Source organism: Montipora capricornis, chromosome 10 (genome assembly GCF_036669925.1).
Source record: "Montipora capricornis isolate CH-2021 chromosome 10, ASM3666992v2, whole genome shotgun sequence".
NCBI lineage: Eukaryota > Metazoa > Cnidaria > Anthozoa > Scleractinia > Acroporidae > Montipora > Montipora capricornis.
In genome coordinates, this window is record NC_090892.1 from 52,225,328 (window position 1) to 52,243,908 (window position 18,581).

The 18,581-nt window shown below is 35.8% G+C and overlaps 1 long non-coding RNA gene across 1 annotated transcript in view; it reads left to right on the forward strand.

Moving 5' to 3' along the window:
• Nucleotides 1-15,212, forward strand: part of LOC138022450 (uncharacterized) — a 16,532-nt gene extending 1,320 nt beyond the window's left edge. Inside the window, exons 2-3 of the long non-coding RNA XR_011126577.1 lie at nucleotides 3,725-3,777; nucleotides 14,617-15,212. This is a non-coding gene — a long non-coding RNA (uncharacterized lncRNA). The remainder of the gene's footprint in view (nucleotides 1-3,724; nucleotides 3,778-14,616) is intronic.
• Nucleotides 15,213-18,581: the final 3,369 nt, after the last annotated feature.

Here is an 18,581-nt window from a genome sequence, read left to right on the forward strand (position 1 = left end):
TGTACATGTCATGTAATAGTATTGATCAACATACATGTACATGTTATGTAATGCAATATGTCAAGCAACCGTCAGTTAGTCATTAACTAATGTATCAATTAATGTGTCAACTAACACATTAATTGGAATTAGATTCATTACTTTTACCTTCACATGGACAATGGTAGTTGATGATTATTATTAAGGGTCATCATAATTTTAAGAATTGACATTTGGCAAAATAGTACATTAATTTTCCCAAACAACAAAAAATGAATTGTTTTCTCCTGATATGAAATAATGTATAAGAAGAATAGAAAGACAGTCCTTTGTAGCTCAAATATATTTCTTGAAAGAGCGTAGCAATCATTATTCTTTCAAATTTAAACTTAGGTTTTATATAATATGTAAACCTTTCAGTTAGGACAATATATGAATAAGCGAATCATGAACACAAGTCATGCGAGCCATGATAATGACCCATGCAAGCCATCAGTATGAGTCATACGAGCCATGGCTGCGAGTCATGCAAGCCAACATGGCGAGCTATGTAAGTTAATATGCAGGTTATACAATTATTGAAAACTTATTGTTTTAAAAGAATACTTAATAGACTTTGAAATGGTTGCTAAGACTTAAATGAAAAATTTGCATGGCTTGCTAGATTGCAGATTGTCCAGTCCCTACACCTTTAAATTCATTGAGTAGTTATAACCATGGTAATTTCTTTAATTTTTTTGTGCAACCAATTTTTTTAAAATAAAGGATCAACAAAATAGAAAAATGCACGATATGATTTCTACATAAATTACAGGGTTGTCATTAAGTTTTGAAGCAGGTGTAGCACTCAAGATTTCACCCGTAACATGTAAATAAATGGTCAAAGGCCATGTAAAAGAAGGCCCGAAGGGCCAGAGCCCCTGGGGGTCTTGGGGCATGTTCCACCAGAAAACTCTTCAAATTAGATGCTCGGAAATGCATTTTCCAGCCCTCTGAGGTGCAATCAATCAAAAAGTGATGAAAATAAAACAGGGCAAAAAGATAAACTTCACAATGAATAAAGATATTTACTAACCATGTGGAAATGGTCATGCATCACAGAACCTTGAAAAATGGTTAGTGGAATCCCATTTATATCAAGTACGATGCATTGATAATGATTTTGTTACTGAAAAAAATGGCGTCGGAATCCAACAACAATCGATCAGGGGTGTTCTCCAAAGGTTTCTTACAGAAAATGTTTGAATTGTTATTAAAAGCATGTCTTAGAATCAGGGACACAGACAACACAAGGCAGTAATTATATTTTCTGTAGAAGGTAAATGTTTATAAATAAATTTCAATTTGTTTTGCACCATAAATATTCATTCTGCAGCAACCATCACCCGTAACATTGACTGGGCTCAGCCGTAACAGGTGTTACGGGTTACGGCCCCTAATGACAGCCCTGAATTAAACTTTTTCTCAAAAGTCTAAAATTTTTGAGTAATAATGCTTTTTTTCTCTCCTGCAGCTATTAAGTTTACAACTTACATCTTTGTACCACATAACTTTTGTTATTCATGAGTTTTACTTACATGGATACTTCCTTGTAAATCTTTGTACAGCTATTTGTAAAAGAAGACATTACTAAATTGCTTCAGCTTCATGAGGCAGATAAAGTATATTGAATATTATTAGCACAAAAATTTAACCATTTAAGAAGTGTGAAGATGCCTTAAGTTAAACCCTTTAAATGCTCATGTAGTAACCACTTATAAAATTATTTATTATAATGCTAGACCATTTTATTTATCAATGAGAAGTTTCTTGGGTATTGAAAAATGAAGAAGTTATAGTTCTGAAATCACTGTTGGCTATATGCCATAAAGAACTCTTGTGTTTCTTAATAATGGCTTAATTTCTAAACTTTGTGTTTGCTATATGACTCTTGATTCTTTTGTTGAAACAAATAAATCAATTTTTTTTATTTAAAATATAACAAGAACAAAATGAAAGTTGCTGCAATACCTACACCTCTTTAATATATATGTAAGAACATCAAATTCATAAGCTCAAAAGCATATTTAGTATTATTATTAGTATTTACATTATAAAAATAGAACAACAATCATACTCACATGAATTTTTGTAAAAAAATTCGTGTTTCTTTCCATCTGGTAAAAAAGAGAAATTAAAATACTAATAAAGATATTTTGACTGAAAATTTTCAATCATCCTTGGCTTGAGTTTGACAAAAAAAGTAATAGTTTCTTTCAATGGTTTTATTTGTATATATGCATGATTGCAAATAAAAATAATCACTATATAAGGAAACTATTCAACACTTAAGGTATAATCTTTTTAAGAACAAAACTACTCTATTTCAGTCTCAATATATAGTATAAAAAATAACTTAACTTAATTGCAGATAGAGCACTTGTGACGGGACTTAGTGAAGACAGAACAACTGTCTGTCTTTGAAAAACAGCAATTTTAAAAATGCTTAACATACAAATCAATTTGGTTATAGTATGAATTTTGATCATGTCATTATAGTTGATAGGGCAACTAAATTACAAGAAACTTCCCAGAAGCTTGCCTTTCAAAGAGGATCAAAACACAAAAAATAAACATATAGAACTCCCTCATATTATTTTATATTTCAGTTGGGTAATATTCCTTACCTTCTGGAGTAATCACATTGTACTTGTAGTCATACACATACACAAATGTAAATCATTCAAAGAAGCTATCTCTTTTTTGTCAAATTCTGACAATGACCACAAATTTTGGTTGAAATGCCTTTACAAAAGTATTTAATGAATATCATCAGAAACCCATAAGGGTTGAAAACGTGTAACGCACGCTCACAGCTTCCGAATATTCAGTGCGAACTGATTGGTTGAATGTTTCAGTGCTAAGTACCATATTTGGAAAAGTGCTAAGTACCATATTTGGAAACCCTTCGCTCGTTGTTCCAAATATGATACTTAGCAAATTGAATATTCAGAAGCTTGTTTCCCAGCACACAAGGGGCGTTACACGTTTCAACCGTTATGGGTTTCTGATATCATTTAACATTAAAAAAAATCAGTGTCCAAAATGTTTCACAATTTTTTAGGCTTCTTTACGCAATTGCAAAAATTGCGTTCATAACTGCAAGGATCATAGCTCCACTTGATTTTATATCGGCAGTTCATATATAATCCATTTCATATATCATTTCATTGTTATTTGAAATAGTGCTTACTTTCAAATACTGTTTATCAGCACTATTTGTAAACAATGTGCAGTCTGCAACTGTCACATACTGCAAGTTAAATGCTTTATAAAAAGCCTTGCTTTTGTGCAGGTTACATGACCTTGCTAGAATTAAAATCAATCTGAACTTTCACAAACTAGAAAACTAAGCTTAGCAATATTTTTGTCCTTTTCTCAGAGATTTTTGGTTACCGGTAAATGTTTAAATGCATGAGTATATACAAGTGGACATAAGAAACAACTTGAAAAGAGATGATTGATTGAAGTTCATTTATGCAAAAATTTCAATTTATCATTTTTATCACCAGAGCTTCAAATTAACCCAAGGCTCTGAGTAATTTTATGCAGGAGAATATGCTCCGTACCATTCTTATAGCCAAACATTGGCTACTTGAACATCACAACACCTGTTCACTTCTCGTATTAAATACAAATGCATCAATTAGAGATACGTTTAATAATTGTTCTTCATAAAAACCAATAAAAAGTCATTTCATTTCAGGGTTCCCGAAAGCTGTTCTCTCGCTCAGACAAGAAAAAAGTTCTGGGGTTGAGGTGAAGGTCAATGATTATAATGAAAAAAATGATTAAATTTCTATACCTGCCATAGTTGATGAGGAGCATATTCACAAATTAAATCTTTTAAAGTAAATTCACATTACTGAAAATTAATAAAATATGTACTTAACAACTGCCAAGGCTTAACCTAATATATCTCATCTCAAATACTCAGGAATTGACCATACTTGGAAATACCCATGTATTTAGAGAAGCTTTGAGTTTCTAAGCAAGCGTTTTGTTTTAAGTCCTTTAGCATGATTAAAACCTAGGTCGTTCCACGTGTCCCGCCTTTTTTGAATACAGTGTATCAAAAATCAAATTATAACTTTAATTTTTTACTAATTAAAAGTGACAAGACACATATTTGGTCTTCTTAACACGTAATACAAATATGTTAACAATTAGAAAAATGCTTGAAATCTTCAACAATAGTAACATTTATTATTGGGTTGTTCCAGAAAAAATCCACACACCCCCGATGGATGGGATTCTGGAAATTCTCGTGGGAGGGGGGGTCAAGGACCCTGGAAATCCAGGCGGAAGGGGGAGTTGATCTTGGAAAAGTCTTCTGCAGGGGTCATCTGAACTGATAGTTCACGCGATTCGGATGTTTAGTTCGGTAACAGTTTAGCGCTCTGCAGACCCTGAAAATAGTAGAAATATTTTATTCACATATTTCTCACCTGACATAAATGATAATCTAAGTTCCTTCGCAGGTCCTTTTATAGCAGAAAACCACGAACAAGATACTAGAGAAAGAGCCGTCGCAACAATATTGCAACGAAGAGTTTTGAAAACGCCGGACACATTTTTACTCGTAACCCAGACCCAGCGTGCCACCATTGTTTTGTGTAATGATACAAAGAAAGGACAAAGAAAGCGCAAAGAGCAAAGAAAGAACAAGGGCAATTGATTTTTACGAGCTAAGAGTGTATAAACACTTGTTCAGTTTTAGCATTTTTGCTCCTTTATTCTCTTAGTTCCACACAACAGAATTTTTATATAATTTGGTAGCCAAAGCTTTTGAAATTAAAAAAGAAAACATCTTCTATACGTGATTGTGCGTATTTTATATTAAAATAAATTAAATTTAAGCTTATATTTTTTCCTGGAAATCCAGGCAGGGAGGGAGGTTACTTCTGTCATGGGATCCAAGAAGGGAGGGGGTCCTTGGGCTTAAGGAAATCCAGGTGAGAGGGGGGTGAAAAAATGACCCCATCCGTCGGGGGGGTGTGGATTTTTTCTGGAATCACCCATTCTTTCAAATAATCCAATGGTTCACAATATTTTCACGTTAAATTAACTCCCCTGCTATAATCACCCAGTAAATTCTTCAGGATCTTTTTCTTTGGAGTGATGCAAAATAAACTTTCTACCCTCCTTGTTACCAAAATAATGGTTGTCCTGAATCAAATATTTCAAATGAATATACTCTACCATTCTCTTCCAAGTTCCGTAAGTATAGAGTGCTTTTCCAAATGATGGTGTCATTCAAAACTGAAAAACCAAACTAATTACTTGGGCCAATCAAAAACAATGGAGACACTCCAGTAACCAATCAAAAAACTCTAAATAAATTACCATGTAGAATGAACACAAAACATGGGAATATCTGCACATGCAAGCCATGGATTGCTTTTCCTTTCACTTCTGATTGGTTTAAAACGTGTCACAAGAACTTTGAACAAATCCCTGGAGTGAAGTAATGCAAACCCAAAGTAATTACCTCAATCATTTTTAACATTTCAATTGAAAACCCTTCTAATAACCTAATCATAATAATAATATATTATTCTGATTATTATTGTTATTATCATCATCATATTCTTATTAATATTATTATTATTAGTATTATGAGAATAGTTTTTCAACAAAGTGTTAGAATACAATTAGCAAATTGCTGCTTTTGTTCGTTTTACTCAGTGATTGATGCAAAAGTCTCACCTCACTCTTTCAACCAATACCAAGTGAAAACCAAAACTAATCGTATCTTATCCGGGCACGTTTTCCCGCTTTTTGTGTCAGCAACACATAATTACTTGAAGTTTTCATTGGTTATCATCTTGTTTCTATCCTTTTTAATTGGTCAAAGTAATTACTTTGAGTGATTTTACAACCACTCGATTGAACCTTCCTCTACTAGAGTAGTTTTCAATCAAGTGTCAAAAGTAATAAATGAATTGCTTTGATTTTATATTACTTGACTCAGTGGTTGGTTCAAAGTTCTTATGTCCATTTTGTTAACCCAATCAGAAGTGAAACCAAAACCAATCATGGCTTACACATGCAACAATTTCCCACACTTTCTCTCAACTACATGCAATTACTTCAAGTCTGAATTGGCCTTAGTAATAACTTTGGTTTTTTTGGTTTTGACACTTGATTGAAACTGGCTGTATGATTTATGTTTGTTCTTGTTGTTGATTGTCTGTATCTAATTAAAGTTTATTCTCCAAATCCCCAGTGCAATTTTTAATTGAGAAAATTTTTTATATAATTATACCTCTTAAGCTGTTATTGGGATATCCATACACATTCTTATTATTTGGTCAGCTATGCTCACACTGAGCTTGAGCTGCTTGTGGTAACACAGCTTCTTATATATGCAAAACATGAATTTAAAAACCCTGAAACCCCCAAACTCCGGTGCTGCAAACTAGTTCACCTGCAGACACATGCATTACATTGTTACCACTATCGGGCTCTTTGACTATCGGCTCTGTGACGTCTCCTCAATGCAGGGTCTTTCAAGATGGTGAAGTTAGTAAGGATAAACATTAAGGACGCGTGAAAGGTATTTACCACTTAAGGGGACGTTCGCGACTAATTGTTTGTGCACAACTTCACTGCGCAGGTAACGCGCCTGTAAGATGTCACGCATTCTTTCGAGCAGTAGTGAAGTTGAGGTTTTAAAACCTTTGCAAAAACCGTGGACGAATAAAGTCTTGCACAGCGTTGGATCAGAGAAGATCGTGATCCCAGTGAAAATTGATTTAAAATATTTATGAAAGTCAAGTAGACTACGTCACGACTGATAGTTTATCGGTCGTGCAACTAGTCTAATGACTTTCATTACCAGTTTTTCACGCATCAGTCAAAAACTAACACATGCGACAAAAACGCCGAGGAAAAAATTCCAGGCTGGTAAAAGAATGGCAAATTTATGTCCGAAATCATCATGAAACTTCAAAGAGAAGTGAGCGGGCGGATGGAAAAGCTCTGGAAAAGGTAGCGTATCGAGTAGACTAGTGGCTGAAAGTTTGGGAAAACTCGAGGACGAACCGTTGCGTAAATTTAATGGGGGCTGTTTCTTTTTAATGTTTGTATTACCCTACGAACTTAAGTTCAAAGTGACGGCATGTTTTACAAGTTCTTTTCCTTTACTTTCGTGAAAATTGAGCAGTATTTTCGTCCTCGTCTGCTTGAATAGTGCGGACCTGCGTGGAAACAATCAGCGATTGAATTGCACAAAAAAACACACACTCCAGAGGATGAGCATGACGGAAATGGAGAGATATTATACAAAACACCAACCAAATGAAGATGACCCCTGTTAAAACTTCGTTTCTATGCTCGAGAAAGGTTTCTTTTCGGTACTTCAAAGATCGAGCCTCTCTTGGGTTACAAGTCCTTGCCCGACAGGTTACGCAAAAGCGTGACAAAACGAACTTTTCCAAGAGCTTTGCCAAAACACATCGATTTTACTCGTGCAGATCATCGGTGACCCCTATTTTTGAATAATGAATCACTTACTTTACTTACTATCTACAAAATATGATGAAATGAAACAAATTCTCACCGTAAGACAGTTATATTTTTTTAACATTTTCTTTCTTCGTGCCATCGAATTCTGTATAGTGGTTGCAACGTATAGAGCTTTTACGAAAAACGATGCGTCGAGGATGGAACTCTACTGTTTACCTACATCCCTAGCGGCATACAATTATCTAAACAAATCTCACTCCTAAAAACCTATGCCCACGGAAAACTTTCACTACAACAGTTTATTTTTATGTTTTCGATGGATGAGCAGATGAGGCTACATTCGCGCTATTATGACCGGATTTCTCGAAATAAGGCATTTTTTCCACTGCCATTTTCTCCGAAACAAAGTCGGTGACCCCCATTTTTTTGTCCATTTTTTTGGAGTAAGTACTTTATGACCTAACTCTAGGCTGAGAATGAAGAAAATCTCACCGTAGGAAGCTTTTGGCGCGAACGTCCGAAGACTCTATTTAGATCAAATAACACTATAAACCACTGTATACGGAATTATATAACAGCAAAATATATGTACCATATCAAACACTAATGTACTTCATAACAAGAGGTGATCATTATTATGATGTAATAAGTTACCTTGGCAACTGGTAAGCCCAGCAAAAAAAAAAACACCTTTTGTTTTTCGATTTAGTTACTCATATGTCAAAAACAAAGTTGGGCATCGCCCTTTTTTATTGGTGCAAAAGTCCAATTAGGAGGCCACAATGAAACTTTCAGCAAAAATTTAATTAAATAAAATTCTGTCTAGAGAACTAAGAGCCACCTTAAAAAATCCCAAAATTAAAATGGCTCTGAATCCACCAGACAGAATTTTTTTAAACTTTGCAGAAAGTTTCATCTTGCCCTTACTGATTACTTTTCAGTTATAAAAATGGTGGTCACTGAATTCGTTTTTTAGCTATAAAAAAACTGAAGACAAAATAAAGGGTGGTGGTATATTGTAACATATTACATCACAATAATAACTATCTTGTTTCAGCAATACTCTGTATTTAATTCAGTACCATAACATTGCTAATTACATGGTACAACATTGTGGTGCCAATCATTTCTAATGATAAGAATCTCACTTAGAACTGTTGAAATTGGTTTGAGCTACCTAAAATAGGAAAATTTCACTTAAAAATAAATAGGTCTTTTTTTTAAATCAAGGCTTAAAAACTTGGGCCATTAAGTATTGAATTAACATACTTTTGAAATGCAAACAATAAAAAAATTATTGATTTTTTTGATCATTACTCGCACCTTAAACTTAAATTCTCCAGTTTTCCTGCTTAAATGTCATTAGTATAAATTACACAGGTGCATGAGTATACAAAATAGCGTGCTCTTGTTGGCTCGCTATTCAGATTATCAGAAGGATAATCACATCTATGGACAAAATGGTTGCCACTAGTCATTTGCCAATGTAAGTGAAAATGATTTTTTTCTCTTTTTTTGAAATAATTAACTTTTTATTTATACTAAAACAATTATTTGCCTCCAGGGCTCAATGATTATTGGTGAACATTTACCCAATAATCATTTCGCCTTCGGTAAATCATTGTTCATTACTAAAGAAATTACCAAATTTATAAATCTTTCATTAACAATACAAAGTGAATGTAAGGAATACACCAAACCTAATTAAGGTTTCCAAATGTGCTTTTTACTAATTTGTAAAGTGTCTTATGGTCAAATGAATCTGACTTTTTATATAACAACAGTGCACCACTACATAACTCTACGCACATCAAATGGTAAATTTTAATAGTTTGCAAAACTCAACCTATACCATAATTGACTTTACTCTAAAAAACTTTGGCAAAAGTAATGCACCTATCAAGGTTAAGCTGCTGGGGGGGGGGAGGCCGGGCACAGACAGGGGCGATTTGAAATAAGATTCAGTTGTGTTTCTTCAAATGCCCAACTCCAGGGAAGTCATCTTGGGTCAAAAAAGTGGAAATTCCTCACCCCCAGGGGCCACGAGAGATTAGACCCGATCTCCCACGTGTTTCACAGCGTCAACATCCATTGAACTCCTGCTATTCGTCTTCGGATTGCCTTTGAACCAAGATTTCGTCGTCAAGATGAATTCAAGCAAAAGCATACACAAGTTGCACGAAGACAAGAAAACTTATGAATATTCAAACATCTGCAAAAAATATGTACCAGAAACACATGGGAAACAAAAGCTTTCCTATTGGATTACATCTCAAACGTGTTAAAAAGATTCAATGTCCTTTGTCTTACAAAATTATCAAGAGCAGATTCACTCCGCTTTCTTTCACTTATAGACATTGAGGGAATCGGAGAGAATCGGTTGGCTTTCTAGTGACTTCTGGGTAATACCATTTTTCAGTCTTTCTCTTGGTCATTCACAATGGCGATTCAGCCCAGATTGGGTCAGTGGACCCCACTCTTCTAACGGTTAAAGTCAAAAGTCTCGACCGCAGAAACTCAAAGGAATGATTAAACGTCTTACCACCACGCGCAGCACCTTCTAAGTTCAAATCCCTTCCCTACCAACGTAGCCCGCGTTCAATTTCCAGAATCAATGTCATAATGTGAGGGTAAGTTTGTTGGTTTTCTCTACTCTCCACCCAGAGGTTTTCCCCAGGTACTCCAGTTTCTCCTCTCCTTAAAAAACCAACAGTATTTAACTTGATTTGTTAAATTTGTTAATTGCGGAGCTTAGTAAACAGTGTCCTCGCAATTAAGCACTCTAGCAGTAAAACAACCACACAGTTAAATAAAGTTCCTTTCCCCAAAAAGTTACTGTACCCAAAGTAAAACCACTTCAAATTGTTTCCACACTAAATGTTGTATTTTGAAATTTCTAACTCAGGAAAATCGGGAAATTTCATCTCAATTCCTGCATCACGGGATGGGGGTCTTCAACCATCCTCGAAGTACTGTTGTCTTTTTACACAACTTATACATTATACACCTATCAAATGTTCAGCTGGGTGGGGAGGGTCAGGCATAGGGGGGGGATTTGATGTTACAAGTCTGCCCGTGGTAGAGACTTTTGATCATTCGTTGAGTTCCAGGGGTTGGGACTTTTGACTTTAACCAGTAGTATGAGTGGGAGCTACTGGCACCATCTTGGCTGATTGCCCTCTTGAATGACTGAGAAAGACTGAAAAATACTACTGCCATTTTGGAATTAACCCAGAAGTCACTAGAAGCAAAACAATTCTTCTGCAATTCCTTCAATGCCATAAGTGAAAGCTGGTCTATATTTTGTAAGACAAAAGGTCATCAAATCTTTTTAACAAGCTTGAGATGTAATCCAATAGAAAAGCTTTTGTTTCTGTGGTGTCCTGGTGGCATATATTTTACATATGGTTGAATATTCACAAGTTTCCTTTATGCAATGTGTGTATTGCTTGCTTGAAATCATGCACAGAATAACTGTTTTTAATAATTAAATTTACTATTTACATTCTTGTTCAGTACAGCGGAGCCATAATTTGCCTTGTAGTTGGTAGAGAGTTTTATCAATACGGTGATGAAAACAGCATTCAAAAATTGACATTGACGATAAAATTTTGGTTCAGCAATTTGAAAGCGAATGGCTAGGAATTCGTGGATGTTGGACACTCTGGAAGATGTGACAAAATCATTCTAAGGTCTGGATGCCCCTGGGCAGGAGGAACTTGCCCTTTTTTGATTCATGATGACTTCTCCTGGGGCCAAGCATTTGACCACGCGAGGAAGAAGGACTGAATTTCAATATAAATTTTAAATTCTGTTTTCACTGTATTGATAGAAAGTTTAATTCTCTACACGAACCAATTGGACCAGGGGGCCCTTCATGAAGCTCTTGCCAGTACTGAAGGAATAGAACCTACATAGTAAATTTTACAATCAAATAACATTTATTATGCTATCGGAAAGTGGGCTTCAAGCAAGCATTAGCCACAAGTTGGCAAACTCATGGAATATTCAAACCATTTGCAAAAAATGGGGGGGACCAGAACACAACCGGAAACAAAAGCTTTTGTATTGGATTAATATCTCAAACCTTGTTAAAAAGATTCGATGAACCTGTGTCTTACAAAATAGAGAGCAGATTCACTCTTCTACTCTGGTGTTGAGGGAATCACAGAGAATCGGTTTGCTTCTAGTGCCTTATCGGGTAATCCCAAAATAGCCAGTACTATTTTTCAGTCTTTCTCGGTCATTCAGATGGTGATTCCAGCCAAGATGGCGTCAGTGGACCCTAGTCTTGTAACGGTTAAAGTCAAAGTCCCGACCCCGAGAACTCAACAAATGATCAAAAGCCCCTGTAGACTTAAAACGTGAAATCCCTCTGCTATGCCCGGCCTTCTGGGGGGATGCCAGGCATAGGCAGGGGATTTGAACTCAAACGAATATCTTGGTTCAGCAATTCGAAGACGAATTGCATGGAGTTGTGGATGTGGACGCTCTGGAACACGTGGCGCAGATCATTCCTAAGCTCCGGGTGGCCACTGGGACCTTCTATTTGAGAATTTGCGACTTTTTTGACCCAGAATGGGACTTCTCTGGAGCTTGGGCATTTGAATAGAAAAACTGATCTGAGTTCAAATCCCCTGCCTATTACCTGGCCTTCTCCCCAGCACCTTAAACATTCATAGGTATATAACAAATGATAGGTGGAGTATTTAATAACAAAGAAATGAAAAGAACTTCATTGGAAGTGTCCAATAGTCTTCTAACGGCTAGAGTACTAAGTATTAATTTCAAAGACACTGTAAACTGAATATAAAACAAATTTATGTAAAATCAAGTCAAATTGTTGATTGCACAATTGTCATACATCAGTTAACCTCACACAATTGCAAGATGTCCCATTTGCCAACGTCTCAAGGAAAAAAATGATTGCTTTTAACCCTTTTAATCTTTTATATTTTACTGTTAAAATAAACAAACATCGCTACTGATTCAAATGAATTAATCTCCATCATTGCACGGCCAAGAATGACGTACGTATCATTTGAGATTTGCGTCCTCGTAACTCCTTAAATAAATCTTATTTTTTTTTTTTAAAACGTTTTTCTGGAAAGTTCATCAGTATTGCCGTTGTGTTCCCATAGTAAATTGACCATTAACCACCTTCCATTGATCCTTCCCTCTTGCTCTGTAAACTTTCTATCCAAGCCATATCTTTCCCAATATTAAACAGCTCTTTAAACATTTATTACGTACTTAACATAATTGTTCATATTTTTCACTTCATATACCAATCTTGAAAAGTAGCTAAACCAAAAAAGTTCTTGTTCTCTTGTTACTGTTCTACGCAATTCCTATCTTCAGAAGTTAAAACGTGCACTTTGTAGGGATTTTCCTCTGCTTGCCTTAGTAACTACTCAATACACAGTCGTGCATAACAAAATATGGGGAACTTCGTGGAAAAGAGGACAGGGAACGAAAATTATAAAAACGCACTTTTTTTGTATTTCACTCAGGAACTTTTAAACTACCTGCAAATTCTTCAACATTTCAAAGATCATTTTCAGTACTGTCGTACAAAATAACCAGCTAATTAATAACCTCATCAAAGAATACTGATATAGCACAAAAAAAGTGCAATACTTACTTTTTCAATCAAAATTTATAGTAGTACGTATATGTATGTATTTCAGTCTTTAAACTCAAGTGTGTACAAATTCATCAACACCTATTGCGTAGTCAAAAAACAACCTTCATAATCTAATAAATAACATGAAATACAAAATAACTTTTAAAAACCCCTAAAAAATCAGCAAATTCTTTGACTTCATAATAAAATTTTTCTCAAATGATTTGGAATAAAGTTATCCCTCTCTAACCTCAGGAAATAAAATTTGCGCAACAACTACGTATCTTAAGGTAAGCATCATTTTCAGCTTCAAAACTACAATTTAACTCACTAAAAATACTTTTTGACTAAGTGCGTTTAACTAACGTATCCATTAACTCAAACCGATGAATATCTTTACAAAAATTTAAGCGGAAAAACCTTTCCGCAACTAACTAGTACTGAATGACGCAGAAGTAACTCAAATACTCACGAAACATTAGCGTCACGAAACTTTCTTTTCGAAAAAAGCAAAACTACAACAGAAACAAAAGCATATTCTATTCGTACTTGTAATGAAAAGGAATAAGTACAGATTCATTTCCTTTTTTTTTTCTTGCAAGCAAGACTTACCCATGTCGGCTTCTTCAACTTTAACAGATACCCACGAGACCCACGCAATTTCTCTAGAATGTAACGAAGGTTGGGTGGTGAAAAGCTGGGTGGTGGCTTTATAATCAATCAACACTTTTCTATTGGTGCCTCCATATATTGATTGACAGTTCACAAGACTATTGCATTGGTTTATTTTTCGTCATTTTTGTGGATAAGCCAATAGGGTCAATCTCAATTTGAAAAATTCAAAAGTCTCTAAACTTTTTTTCTTGGAGCAATTTTACGTGGGCAAATTTCTTTTCTGAAATCACCAAAAAAATTGTGGGTATTTCAGTAAAGTACAATTATTTTAATAATTCTTAGCCAATTTCTGTTTCGGGATTCAGTTAAAATCAAACTCGGACAAAGACTAAAAAGGAGGACGAGCACGAGCAACGTATCAAAAACATTCTGAGGGAGGTTTGGGTTCGTCCTGAGTAAAGAGGTCCTGTTAGAGGTGTTTTTAGTCATCCCTTATCCCTAAAATTATTGAGACTGTTATTCCTAAAATTTCTTATCAATAGAATTTAACAATAAGTGGCAATTTTAAAGTGTAAAGCGGCCCGTTTTTTTCACAGATAACCTAATCACTAGCGGTTCGCCGAATTAAAGAGCCGAGAGCAAATCTTGGACATCTTGCCTGAATTTGGACTGATAGATGAGCCGTTAATATTCATTACCGGTCGCCAATGAAATAAATACTCGACAAAAAATCACCAAAAATATGATAATTGAGAAATCAAAGCTATTTTTTGTTATCCCTAAAACTATCTCGATTATCCATTATCCCCATAATTATTTCGTCAGTTATTCCTTATCCCTAAAATTAGATTTGATTTAATGATTGATTTAATTTGATTGATTTACAGACTTTGCCAGTCAAGCTGACAGAGCCCCACAACAGCTTGCGCCAATTTGCTGTGGCCCTTTTGTACCCTCCCCACCATGATACTCAACAGAACACCGACCACAACACCGGAAACTCCGACCCCCACTCTTTACGACACGTGTGTGGGTTCTTTTACGTCCCACAGGATTATAGACATTGAAAGTATGTTAGACGAGACCTCCGCCTTATCGTGCGTAATTATTTTGCCGGTTATCCCTTATCTTTAAAACCCCTTACAAGGCCTCAGTAAATATTAATCCACAATATTCAAATTGACTCGTTGCACCCCTAAAGCCGCGAAGTCCTGGTCACGACTGCCGCGCATTTCAAGATAGCGCCCGATCATCCCCGATGGGGCCGTAAATTTATCATTTTTTTAAACCGCAAGTCATGAAAATTGAGACTTTTATCACGTATATATTACATTGAAGTCTCGTTTTAAGTATGGGCCTGTACAAATCTCCGTGCTGGCATGCGTGCTCGCTCTGTCTCTAAAGTGCCCCTAACCCCAAAATATTTTCTTCGCTAAAATGAATCTTTGAACCTGTTCGAAACGCATTGCGGCCATTTTTTCATTTTTCTAACAAATCTTGCCATTTTATAGACTTCAAAAGTTGCGAAAATCCAAGCATCTTTTGTTCACGACCAAGTCAGAAAGGCAGTGGGTCTATTCCTGATTTGACGTCACAAACTGATTTACATTGCATTAACTCTTTGTAAAAATGCATGCAAAGCAAATTGTGACGTCAAATTAGGAATAGACCCACTCCCCTTCTGACTCAGTCGTAAACAAAAGATGCTTGGATTTTCGTAATTTTCGAAGCCTATAAAATGGCAGGATTTTTAGAAAAAGGAAAAAAAAGGCCACAATGCGTCTCTAACTGGTGAAAAGATTCATTTTAGCGAAATCAATATTTTGGGGTAAGGCGCACTTTGCTTTAAAACATAAGAATAACACCTGCATTTTGGATCCCCATTGCCCGCATAATAATAAACTAGGGTGCACATGCGGAGCACCATCTTCTTATATAGATGTTGTAAATAGTCATTTAAAATCTCTTTGATTGGATTTTCTTGTGTGGTTGTGTTTTTATTCGAGGGGGCCTGGGACCTTTTCTTCCTAATTGTGAAAACGCCCCATCAGGTCTGGAACCTAAAGAAACATCTTCGACGCCTAAAACGGGTTCTCCACTTTAAAAGTCTACAAAAAACGGGTCGCACTGAACGCTCACGACCACACTCCTGATAATTCCCACGCTCTGTCAATCAAATCTCCTCTCAGCCAATCAGAAACCAGCTGGATAAATATTCAAAGTATTAAAGCTTTCATAATTCTAATAGCATACTCCTGTACTTCGAACCAATCAGAAGCCTCCATTGTAACGTGTCTTTAACAACGCCCCTAGCAACGCTCCTCAGCTCCTCAAATTCCTTTGCTCAAAAAAGGAGCTCGAATCATACATTATGTAATACTGTAGTTTCAATTATTAGGAGCCCACACTATACATGAACATAATTAATATTATCGTTCAATGTATTTTTTTCGATCTTTTTCGTTAGCTTAGAGCCTATCAGATGACCTGCAAACAACTGTCTACAAAAAATTTTTTGCTGCAAACTAACCAGTTCCCAATTGAATGTCGAAATTAATTACCAAATTGCTTTGGTTATGATTACTTCACTCACTCATTAATTCAAAGTTCTCGCGCCATTTTTTCTACTAATCAGAAGTGAAATCAAAATCAACGGTGGCTTGCGTGTGCACATTTCCCCGCGCTTTGTGTTGGCTACCTGTAATTACTTGGACTTTTGATTGTTTTACTGGAGTCTCACTCCTTTTTGATTGGCCAAAGTAATAACTTTGGTTTTGCTTTTACGACGCTTAATTGAAACTCCCTCTAATATTCTCCTCACTCATAAGTAAAACCACGTTCTTGTATTAAAATGGCACTTCGCTTTCCTAAGCTTCAAGAAAGTGATTTAATTGATGGGAATTATGAAAAAACAAATTTAATGATCGAATGATAAAACTGAAAAAATTATTGAACTCGATTATCACTTAAATATGGTGATTTGTCAATGTCTCCCAGATAAATTATTTGCGGAAGCCTTCACTAATAAATCACGATATTTTACTCAACGTCACCTTACACCAACGTCAAACGAAAAGCTTGGCAGTGAAAAAGTCAACCCATTCTCTACCTTGAATTAACAATTATCGTTAATTCTTAATTTACTCTTAATAGACCTTTTTGGCTTATACATTTGTTTTCCCAATACAGATCATGTGATAATACTCAGGGCCCGGTTGTTCGAAAGCCGATTAACTTAATCCAGGATTAGCGTAAACTTTTGTTTCATATTTCTCAAGCTTGAATTCTTCTAATGTAAAATTTTGCAGACTTTCAAGGTTTGAACAGCATGTGGGAGTACAGGAATAAACTCCTTGGTTAATTTTTAATCTGTGATTAGTGTTAATCAGCTTTTGAACAACCGAGCCCAGGAGGTTTGGTCTTTTGTTTTATTCATTAAAATGAGAACATGCAAGCATGAATATGCCTGCATGCACTCTTTTTAATGAACAAAACAAACGACCAAGCCTCCTGAGTATTATCACATGATCTGTATTGGGAAAACAAAATGTACAACCCGAAAAGGTCTATTTAAGGGACCGGTCATTATTTAGCGGAGGGGGAGGGCTACTATGTTTGGGGGAGGGCCACAATTTTTTAGCCTCACTTTGGGGAGGGCCATTTTTTTTAAAAATGCCTTTGAGGGGAGGGTTACCATTTTTTAGCTCAAGTATTTACCTCAAGTCTTCAAACTCAGAATTCTCTTTATTTCAGTCAACTGTATCTGTTTTAATATGTAATTACACATGTAAACATGGAGCACTGTTTTACAAAAAGTCTCTATAAAGCATATCTGTTTCCTAAAACACATAACAACTGAATTTTTTCCTAGTGCAAAGTTCTTACAATTTCAAAACAGAACATGAGAGAAAGTCATCAGTAAACAGCACTGATAGAAACATTTAAACATGTACACTGTCACCAAAGATAACCACGTTGTTGTCAGTTTTTTCGGAGCATTTTCTTGCCTATTAAACATTTTGATATCAAAGGCGGTTTAAAAACAAAAAATACAGTCAGGCTAAAGCCTGAAGAAAAGAAAAGAAAACCAAGCAAAAGGAACCAGGAAAAACGCAAATATTCGAAATTTACTCTGAAAGATGATCGAGGTATGGCATGGACTCTGAGGAATTATTCCAATATGGACCATAATCTTCAATATCTGACGAAGATGCCTCTCCTGGTTTGTGCAGTACAGAAACGCTGCAGACATCATCATCACTTTCGTCTTGTTCCTCACTCCAGGCAACATCATCATCATCTTCATCATCCTTGTTCTTATCGTCGACGAGGGAGCAATTAGTTGCTTCACCTCTTTCCTTGCCTAGTAAGCCTGCGAGATAGTCCTTCGCGTCACTCCTTAACTGAGATGTGACATTTTGGGATACCAATAATTCTGCCCATTTCTCTTCTCTTTGTTTTAAATTTAAGACGATCTCTTTGTGTATGTCACCTTTTTCGCAAAGAGAGTCCTTATATAAGCCAGGAGCGATCTTTTGCAAAACCGCTGACGTCCTCTGAGAGGTACGAACAGCCTTACGTTTTGCAGCGCGGTGTTTATTCTGTTTTTTCGAACGAGATTTCCTCTTTAAGGGTGCATAATCAACCTGAAAGATATTTGAGGCCTTTGCTCCGAGCTCAGTGAGCTTGGATTTAGTCGTAGCTAGCTTGGTCTTGAGCACGATCAGCACAGAAATGACATCCTCGTTGAACCTGTGGGACGTTCTTCGGCCAATTTTAATTTTTCCATTGGAGAGAACTGCTAATTCTAGATCTATCTTAACTTTTTCCTCAATTTGTTGCAAAGATTTTT